This window comes from Phocoena phocoena, chromosome 9, assembly GCF_963924675.1.
Source record: "Phocoena phocoena chromosome 9, mPhoPho1.1, whole genome shotgun sequence".
In the NCBI taxonomy this organism is placed as follows: domain Eukaryota; kingdom Metazoa; phylum Chordata; class Mammalia; order Artiodactyla; family Phocoenidae; genus Phocoena; species Phocoena phocoena.
Genome location: NC_089227.1, coordinates 64,084,447 through 64,094,710, shown reverse-complemented (window position 1 = coordinate 64,094,710; position 10,264 = coordinate 64,084,447). Strand labels below are relative to the sequence as shown.

Sequence of the window (10,264 nt, the reverse complement as noted above, 5' to 3'; positions counted from 1 at the left end):
GCGTACCACAAAAAAAAAAAAAAAAAAAAATTTGAAAGCAAAATGTTTTAAAACTTGAAACGTTAAAAAATACACTTACAGGGCTTCCCTGGTGGCACAGTGGTTGAGAATCTGCCTGCTAATGCAGGGTACACGGGTTCGAGCCCTGGTCTGGGAGGATCCCACGTGCCACGGAGCAACTAGGCCCGTGAGCCACAACTACTGAGCCTGCGCGTCTGGAGCCTGTGCTCCGCAACAAGAGAGGCTGCGATAGTGAGAGGCCTGCACACTGCAATGAAGAGTGGTCCCCGCTTGCCACAACTAGAGAAAGCCCTCGCACAGAAACAAAGACCCAACACAGCAAAAATAAATAAGTAAATAAACTTCTACCCCCAACATCTTTAAAAAATAAAAAATAAAATAAAAAATACACTTACAAACATAAGAGAATGAAAAGAATAAAAACTGTAGCTGGAGACTACTTAAAAAATTGACTGTAAGACTATTAACTCTCCAACTCTAGGACATTGCCAAAGTTTTGACGTAGACTGTATTACTCTTCCCAATTATTACTACCTTCTCTGTGATGTACTGTCCCACCCCCACCCCCACTTGATATTGATTTGGCCATTAGAATGTGAATGGGAGTGATGTGTGCTCTATCCAAGCAGAGGTCTCAGCTACTGTTCTTCTTTTCCTTTTGCCATGAGAACAGCATGTCCCAGATATGAAGTTGTTTCTTCAGCTTACATCTCAGAGTGAAGAAGACATTGATCAGAGCTGCAGTGTCTTGAAATAATGTGTTGTTAACGTGAAAGAGAAATAAACCTTGGATGTTGGAAACTGATGAGATTTCAGGGAATATTTGATCCTGAGGCATAACTTAGCAAAAACTGACTAACACAGCTGTGTGCAATAAACAAAATCAGAGTCTCAAGTATGTTTATTAATAAAACAACAAAATCAGAAATAATTCATTAGTTCAAGATGGTGGAGTAGAAGGACATGCTGTCACTCTCTCGCCCGAGAGCACCAGAATCACAAGTAACTGCTGAACAATCGACAGGAAGACACTGGAACTCACCAAAAAAGATACCCCACATCCAAAGACAAAGGAGAAGCTGCAATGAGACGGTAGGAGGGGTGCAATCACAATAAAATCAAATCCCATAACTGCTGGGTGGGCGACTCACAAATTGGAGAACACTTATACCACAGAAGTCCACCCACTTGAGTGACGGTTCTGAGCCCCACGTCAGGCTTCCCAACCTGGGGGTCCAGCAACGAGAGGAGGAATTCATAGAGAATCAGACTTGGAAGGCTGGCGGGATTTGACTGCAGGACTTTGACAGGACTGGGGGAAACAGAGACTCCACTCTTAGAGGGCACACACAAAGTAGTGTGCGCATCGGGACCCAGGGGCAGGAGCAGTGACCCCATAAGAGACTGAACCAGACCTACCTGCTAGTGTTGGAGGGTCTTCTGCAGAGGCGGGGGGTGGCTGTGGCTCACCGTGAGATCAAGGACACTGGCAGCTGAAGTTCTGGGAAGTACTCCTTGGAGTAAGTCCTCCCAGAGTCCGCCATTAGCCCCACCAAAGAGCCAGGTAGGCTTCAGTGTTGGATCGCCTCAGGCCAAACAACCAACAGGGAGGGAACCCAGCCTCACCCATCAGCAGACAAGCAGATTGAAGTTTTACTGAGCTCCGCCCACCAAAGCAACACCCAACTCTACCCACTACCAGTCCCTTCCATCAGGAAACTTGCACAAGCCTCTTAGATAGCCTTATCCACCAGAGGGCAGACAGCAGAAGCAAAAAAGAATACAATCCTACAGCCGGTGGATCAAAACCCACATTCACAGAAAGACAGACAAGATGAAAATGCAGAGGGCTACGTACCAGATGAAGGAACAAGATAAAACCCCAGAAAAACAACTAAATGAAGTGGAGATAGGCAACCTTTCAGAAAAAGAATTCAGAATAATGATAGTGAAGATGATCCAGGACTTCAGAAAAAGAATGGAGGCAAAGATCGAGAAGATGCAAGAAATGTGTAACAAAGATCTAGAAGAATTAAAGAACAAACAACCAGAGATGAACAATACTATAACTGAAATGGAAATTACACTAGAAGGAATCAATAGCAGAATAACTGAGGCAGAAGAATGGATAAGTGACCTGGAGACAGAATGGTGGAATTCACTGCTGCGGAACAGAAGAAAGAATAAAGAATGAAAAGAAATGAAGACAGCCTAAGAGACCTCTGGGACAACATTAAACACAACAACATTCGCACTATAGGGGTCCCAGAAGGAGAAGAGCGAGCGAAAGGACCAGAGAAAATATTTGAAGAGATTATAGTCGAAAACTTCCCTAACATGGGAAAGGAAATAGACACCAAGCCCAGGAAGCGCAGAGTCCCATACAGGATAAACCCAAGGAGAAACATGCTGAGACACATAGTAATCAAACTGGAAAAAATTAAAACAAAGAAAAATTACTGAAAGCAGAAAGGGAAACACGATGAATAACATACAAGGGAACTCCCATAAGGTTAGCAGCTGATTTCTCAGCAGAAACTCTAAAAGCCAGAAGGGAGTGGCATAATATACTTTAAGTGATGAAAGGGAAGAACCTACAACCAAGATAACTCTACCCAGCAAGGATCTCATTCAGATTCAATGGAGAAATCAAAAGCTTTACAGACAAGCAAAAGCTACGAGTATTCAGCACACCAAACCAGCTCTACAACAAATGCTAAAGGAACTTCTCTAAGTGGGAAACACAAGAGAAGAAAAGGACCTACAAAAATACACCCAAAACAATTAAGAAAATGGTCATAGGAACATACATATTGAAAATTACCTTAAACATGAATGGATTAAATGCTCCAACCAAAAGACAAAGCCTTGCTAAATGGTTTCAAAAACAAGACCCATATATATGCTGTCTACAAGAGACCCACTTCAGACCTAGGGACACATTCAGACGGAAAGTGGGGGGATGGAAAAAGATATTCCTCGCAAAGGGAAATCAAAAGAAAGCTGGAGTAGCAATACTCATATAAGATAAAATAGACTTTAAAATAAAGAATGTTACAAGAGACAAGGAAGGACACTACATAATGAAAAGGGATCAATCCAAGAAGAAGATATAACAATTATAAATATATATGCACCTAACACAGGAGCACCTCAATACATAAGGTAACTGCTAACAGGTATAAAAGAGGAAATTGACAGTAACACAATAATAGTGGGGGACGTTAACACCTCACTTACACCAATGGACAGATCATCCAAAATGTAAATAAATAAGGAAACAGAAGCTTTAAATGACACAACAGACCAGATAGATTTAGTTGATATTTATAGGACTTTCCATCCAAAAACAGCAGATTACTCTTTCTTCTCAAGTGCCCATGGAACATTCTCCAGGATAGATCACATCTTTGGTCACAAATCAAGCCTCAGTAAATTTAAGAAAATTTAAATCATATCAAACATATTTTCTGACCACAACGCTATGAGATTAGAAATGAATTACAGGGAAAACAACATAAAAAACACAAACACATGGAGGCTAAAGAATATGTTACTAAATAACCAAGAGATCACTGAAGAAATCAAAGAGGAAATCAAAACATACCTAGAGACAAATGATAATGAAAACACGATGATCCAAAACCTATGGGATGCAGCAAAAGCAGTTCTAAGAGGGAAGTTGATAGCTATACAAGCCTACCTCAAGAAACAAGAAAAATTTCAAATAAACAATCTAACCTTACACCTAAAGGAACTAGAGAAAGAAGAACAAACAAAACCCAAAGTTAGCAGAAGGAAAGAAATCATAAAGATCAGAGCAGAAATAAATGAAATACAAACAAAAAAAACAATAGCAAAAATCAATAAAACTAAAAGCTGGTTCTTTCAGAAGATAAATTTGATACACCATTAGCCAGACTCACCAAGAAAAAGAGGGAGAGGACTCAAATCAATAAAATTAGAAATGAAAAAGGAGAAGTTACAATGGACACCACAGAAATACAAAGCATCCTAAGTGACTACTACAAGCAACGCTATGCCAATAAAATGGACAACCTGGATGAAATGGACAAATTCTTAGAAAGGTATAACCTTCCAAGACTGAACCAGGAAAAAATAGAAAATATGAACAGACCAATCACAAGGAATGAAATTGCAACTGTGATTTACAATCTTCCAACAAACAAAAGTCCAGGACCAGATGGCTTCACAGGTGAATTCTATCAAACATTTAGAGAAGAGCTAACACCCATCCTTCTCAAACTCTTCCAAAAAATTGCAGAGGAAGGAACACTCCCAAACACATTCTACGAGGCCACTGTCACCCTGATACTAAAACCAGACAAAGATACTACAAAAAAGGAAAACTACAGAACAATATCACTGATGAATATAGATGCAAAAATCCTCAACAAAATACTAGCAAACAGAATCCAACAGCACATTAAAAGGATCATACACCATGATCAAGTGGGGTTTATCCCAGGATGCAAGGATTTTTCAAAATACGCAAATCAATGTGATACACCATATTAACAAACTGAAGAATAAAAACCATATGATCATCTCAATAGATGCAGAAAAAGCTTTTGACAAAATTCAACACCCATTTATGATAAAAACTCTCCAGAAAGTGGGCATAGAGGGAACCTACCTCAACATAATAAAGGCCATATATGACAAACCCACAGCAAACATCATTCTCAATGGTGAAAAACTGAAAGCATTTCCTCTAAGATCAGGAACAAGACAAGGATGTCCACTCTCAACTACTTTTATTCAATATAGTTTTGGAAGTCCTAGCCACAGCAATCAGAGAAGAAAAAGAAATAAAAGGAATCCAAATTGGAAAAGGAGAAGTAAAACTGTCACTGTTTGCAGATGACATGACACTATACATAGAGAATCCTAAAGATGCCACCAGAAAACTACTAGAGCTAATCAATGAATGTGGTAAAATTGCAGGATACAAAATTAATGCACAGAAATCTCTTGCATTCCTATACACTAACAACGAAAGATCAGAAAGAGAAATTAAGGAAACACTCCCATTCACCACTGTAACAAAAAGAATAAAATACCTAGGAATAAACCTACTTAAGGAGGTAAAAGACCTGTACTCAGAAAACTATAAGACACTGATGAAAGAAATCAAAGGTGACACAAACAGATGGAGAGATATACTGTGTTCTTGGATTGGAAGAATCAATATTGTGAAAATGTCTATACTACCCAAAGCAATCTACAGATTCAATGCAATCCCTATCAAATTACCAATGGCATTTTTTACAGAACTAGTACAAAAAAATCTTAAAATTTGTATGGAGACACAAAAGACCCTGAATAGCCAAAGCAGTCTTGAGGGAAAAAAACGGAGCTGGAGGAATCAGACTCTCTGACTTCAGACTATAGTACAAAGCTACAGTAATCAAGACAAAATGATACTGGCAGAACAACAGAAATATAGATCAATGGCACAGGATAGAAAGCCCAGAGATAAACCGCACAGCACCTATGGTCAACTAATCTATGACAAAGGAGGCAAGGATATACAATGGATAAAAGACAGTCTCTTCAATAAGTGGTGCTGGGAAAACTGGACAGCTACATGTAAAAGAATGAAATTAGAATACTCCCTAACACCACACAGAAAAATAAACTCAAAATTGATTAAAGGCCTAAATGTAAGACCGGACACTATAAAACTCTTACAGGAAAACATAGAAAGAACACTCTTTGACATAAATCACAGCAAGATCTTTTTTGACCCACCTCCTAGAGTAATGGAAATAAAACCAAAAATAAACAAATGGGACCTAATGAAACTTATAAGCTTTTGCAAAGCCAAGGAAACTACAAACAAGATGAAAAGACAACCCTCAGAATGGGAGAAAATATTTGCAAATGGAGCAACTGACAAAAGATTAATCTCCAAAATATATAAACAGCTCATGCAGCTCAATATTAAAAAAACAAACAACCCAATCCAAAAATGGGCAGAAGACCTAAATACACATTTCTCCAAAGAAGACATACAGATGGCCAAGAAGCATATGAACAGCTGTTCAACGTCACTAATTATTAGAGAAATGCAAATCAAAACTACAGTGAGGTATCACCTCACACCAGTTAGAATGGGCATCATGAGAAAATCTACAAACAACAAATGCTGGAGAGGGTGTGGAGAAAAGGGAACCCTCTTGCACTGTTGGCGGGAATGTAAATTGATACAGCCACTATGGAGAATAGTATGGAGGTTCCTTAAAAAACTAAAACTAGAATTACCATACGACCCAGCAATCCCACTACCCAGAGAAAACCATAATTCAAAAAGACACATGCACCCCAACGTTCACTGCAGCACTATTTACAATAACCAGGTTATGGAAGCAACCTAAATGCCCATTGACAGACGAATGGATAAAGATGTGGTACATAATACAATGGAATATTACTCAGCCATAAAAAGGAATGAAATTAGGTCATTTGTAGAGGCATGGATGGATCCAGAGACTGTCATACAGAGTGAAGTAAGTCAGAAGGAGAAAAACAAATATCGTATATTAACATATATATGTGGAACCTAGAAAAATGGTACAGATGAACTGGTTTGCAGGGCAGAAACAGAGACACAGATGTAGAGAACAAACGTAAGGACACCAACGGGGGAAAGCGGTGGGGGGTGATAGTGGTGGTGTGAAGAATTGGGCGACTGGGATTGACATGTATACACTGATGTGTATAAAACGGATGACTAATTATACATGCTGTAAAAAAAAGTAAATAAAATAAAATTCAAAAAACAAAAACCACCCCACAGAAGTAATTAAGCATTTAACTCAATCCAGAAAGAGAAATATAAGAGAAGCAGGAGGAAGGATGCATAAAGTTTAAAGCAAATTTAATTCATTAAAAAAGTGGAGAAATGATGGTAAGTCCAAAATCTATTCTTTCAACAGGGCTAATTACATTGGCAAGCTCCCCTCAAGCATAATCAAAGCCAGAAAGGAGAGAAAGAGAACTAACCCCTAAAATAAAAAATTCAATATAAAATATCAATAATGCGAAGTGGATTTAAGCAAAAATACAAAAGAAATTGTGAAAACTTTTAAGAAAATATAATTTACATCTCTATGTTGATAAATGTAAAAATCATGATTAAATGAAAATTTTTAAATGAAAACACAAATGGTCAAGTTTGTATAAAAGAAGTTGACAGTCTACACAGAACAAAAAGCATGGAAAAGGTAAAAGACCTACTGTTAAAGTACTGGATCCAGAGAAATTTATTAGCAAGTCTTTTCATATGTGTTCATCTTTAAGGAACACATAATTTCTACGCTATGAAACTTATTAAAAGGGAGGCAGATAAAAGCTTTACAATTTATTTTACAAAACTAGTATAGGGCTTCCCTGGTGGCACAGTGGTTGAGAGTCTGCCTACCGATGCAGGGGACACGGGTTCGTGCCCGGGTCTGGGAAGATCCCACATGCCACGGAGCGTCTCGGCCCGTGAGCCATGGTCGCTTAGCCTGTGCGTCCGGAGCCTGTGCTCCTCAACGGGAGAGGCCACAACAGTGAGAGGCCCACATACTGAAAAAAAACACCTCAAAAAACAAAAAAAACTAGTATAACCTTGGTACCAAAACTTGACATATTAGAGCCTTAAAGAGGGACAACTATAGACTAAATGTATAACTATGAATATAATATGTATGAAATATTAGCAAATCAAAACTAGAGTTATAAAATATACTATGTCCAAGTGAGTTTATTCTAGGAGTATAAGAATGATATAATTTCAGGAAATTTATTAATATAATTAACCATATTACTAGAACAAGGAAAATATTAAGGTCAAAATATCAAAAATACTGCTGTCGAAACATTTGGTAAAATCCAAAATCTATTCCAGATTTTTAAAAAAACCCTCTTAAGTAGAAAAAACTTAAGAATCCTGAAATTAATATCTTGAAATAAATATCTCCCAAATAAGAAATATTTCTCTTCAAGTCAAAAAACAAGACAAAGATACCACTGTAACCACTATTATTAGGCATTTTTTTGGAATTTAAAGAATAGTAATAAGAAAAATGAAATGAGACGTATAAATATTGAAAAAGAGAAAAAGAATTTTTTTGCAGAAGACATTTGCCTATCTGAAAAAACTAAGAAAATCAAATACACTATAGAGTAAAATAAGGTACACATGATTCAAAATGTAAAAAATAGTTGGAAAAAAATGTGTACACACACACACACACACACACACACACACATACAGTCCTGATATATGTAATATCCTGACACAAAGAGGGAAAACTGATTTTTAAAAACTTGTACATAGCAGAGAATACAATAAATAAAACTGACAGGCACATGATAAACTGAGAAAAATATCTGAAACCCATCCTAAATATTAATTCCTTTGATAGCTAAAGAACTCTTAGAAATTGTTGGACACTTTAATTCATTCAACAAATATTTATTGAGTGCTTATTCCTTGACAGGCACTGTTGTAGGTGCTTGGGACATAAATGAACAAAAACTCATAAATCTCTGCCATCAAAGACCTTACCTCTTCCTGCAATTTATTTTAAAAAAATGCAAATACTAATAAAAAAATGAACAAAACCTTTACCTCCATTAGCATTTAAAGAAATGTGAATACAAAACTTTTATTTTTCACTATTTAAGTCAGTAGAGATTTAAAAAATTATTACACTCAATGTTGTCAAGGGTATGGGAAACACATACTCTCACACACTTCTGGAAGGAGAATAAATTGGTAGAAACGTTCTGGAAGGCTATTTGGCAATCTTAAGAAGGTTGACTAGCAATTCCTCTTTTAGGAATTTAGATCAAGTAAATAAACAGATAATTGCAAAAACAATTTAACCACAAGGATATTTATTGTAGAGCTATTTGTAAGAGCAAAAAAGTTGGAAACAATCTAAATTTGGCATATACACACAACATAAGAAATTATATTGTGCTCATTTCGGCAGCACATATACTAAAATATTGGAATGATACAAAGAAGATTAGCATGGCCCCTAGCACAAGGACGACATGCAAATTTGTGAAGCGTTCCATATTTTTCAAAAAATGGGCAGAAGACCTAAATAGATATTTTTCCAAAGAAGACATACAGATGGCCAATAGGCACATGAAAAGATGCTCATCGTTGCTAATTATTAGGGAAATGCAAATCAAAACTACAATGAGGTATCAATTCACACTGGTCAGAATGGTCATCATTAAAACATTTACAAATAAAAAATGCCGGAGGGGGTGTAGAGAAAAGGGAACCCTCTTGCACTGTTGGTGGGAATGTAAATTGGTGCAGCCACTATGGAAAACAGTATGATTTCCTCAAAAAACTAAAGATTGAGTAGCCATATGATTCAGCAATCCCTCTCCTGGGCACATATCCAGACAAAACTCTAATTCAAAAAGACACATTTGGGCTTCTCTAGTGGCGCGGTGGCTTAGAGTCCGCCTGCTGATGCAGCGGACACGGGTTCGTGCCCCGGTCCAGGAAGATCCCACATGCCGCAGAGCGGCTGGGCCCGTGAGCCATGGCTGCTGAGCCTGTGCGTCCAGAGCTTGTGCTCCGCAACGGAAGAGGCCACAACAGTGAGAGGCCCACATACCGCAAAAAAAAAAAAAGACACATGCACCCTATGTTCATAGCAGCACTATTTACAACAACCAAGACATGGAAACAACCTAAATGTCCATCAACAGATGAATGGATAAAGAAGACGTGGTATATAAATACAATGGAGTATTACGCAGCCATATAAAAGGATGAAATAATGCCATTTGCAGCAACATGTATGGACCTAGAGATTATCATACTAAGAGAAGTAAATCAGAAAGACAAATACCATATGACATCACTTGTATGTGGAATCTAAAACATAACACAAATGAAACATATCTATGAAACAGAAACAGACTCACAGATACAGATAACGGACTTCTGGTTGCCAAGGCAGGGTGGGGATGGGGAAGGGAAGGATTGGGAGTTTGGGATTAGCAGATACAAACTCATGTATAGAATGGATAAACCACAAGGTTCTACTGTATAGCACAGGGAACTATATTCAGTATCCTGTGATAAACCATAATGGAAAAGAATATGAAAAAGAATATATACATGTATTACTGAATCACTTTGCTGTACAGCAGAAATTAACACATTGTAAATCAACCGTATTTCAATAAAATAAAA

General features: G+C 37.6%; 1 non-coding gene across 1 annotated transcript; it reads left to right on the top strand.

Annotated features, from left to right (window-relative positions):
- Positions 1–9,016: 9,016 nt before the first annotated feature.
- LOC136128672 (U6 spliceosomal RNA) lies at positions 9,017–9,126 on the top strand. The gene has a single exon (XR_010656257.1). It is a non-coding gene; the product is annotated as a U6 spliceosomal RNA (small nuclear RNA).
- Positions 9,127–10,264: the final 1,138 nt, after the last annotated feature.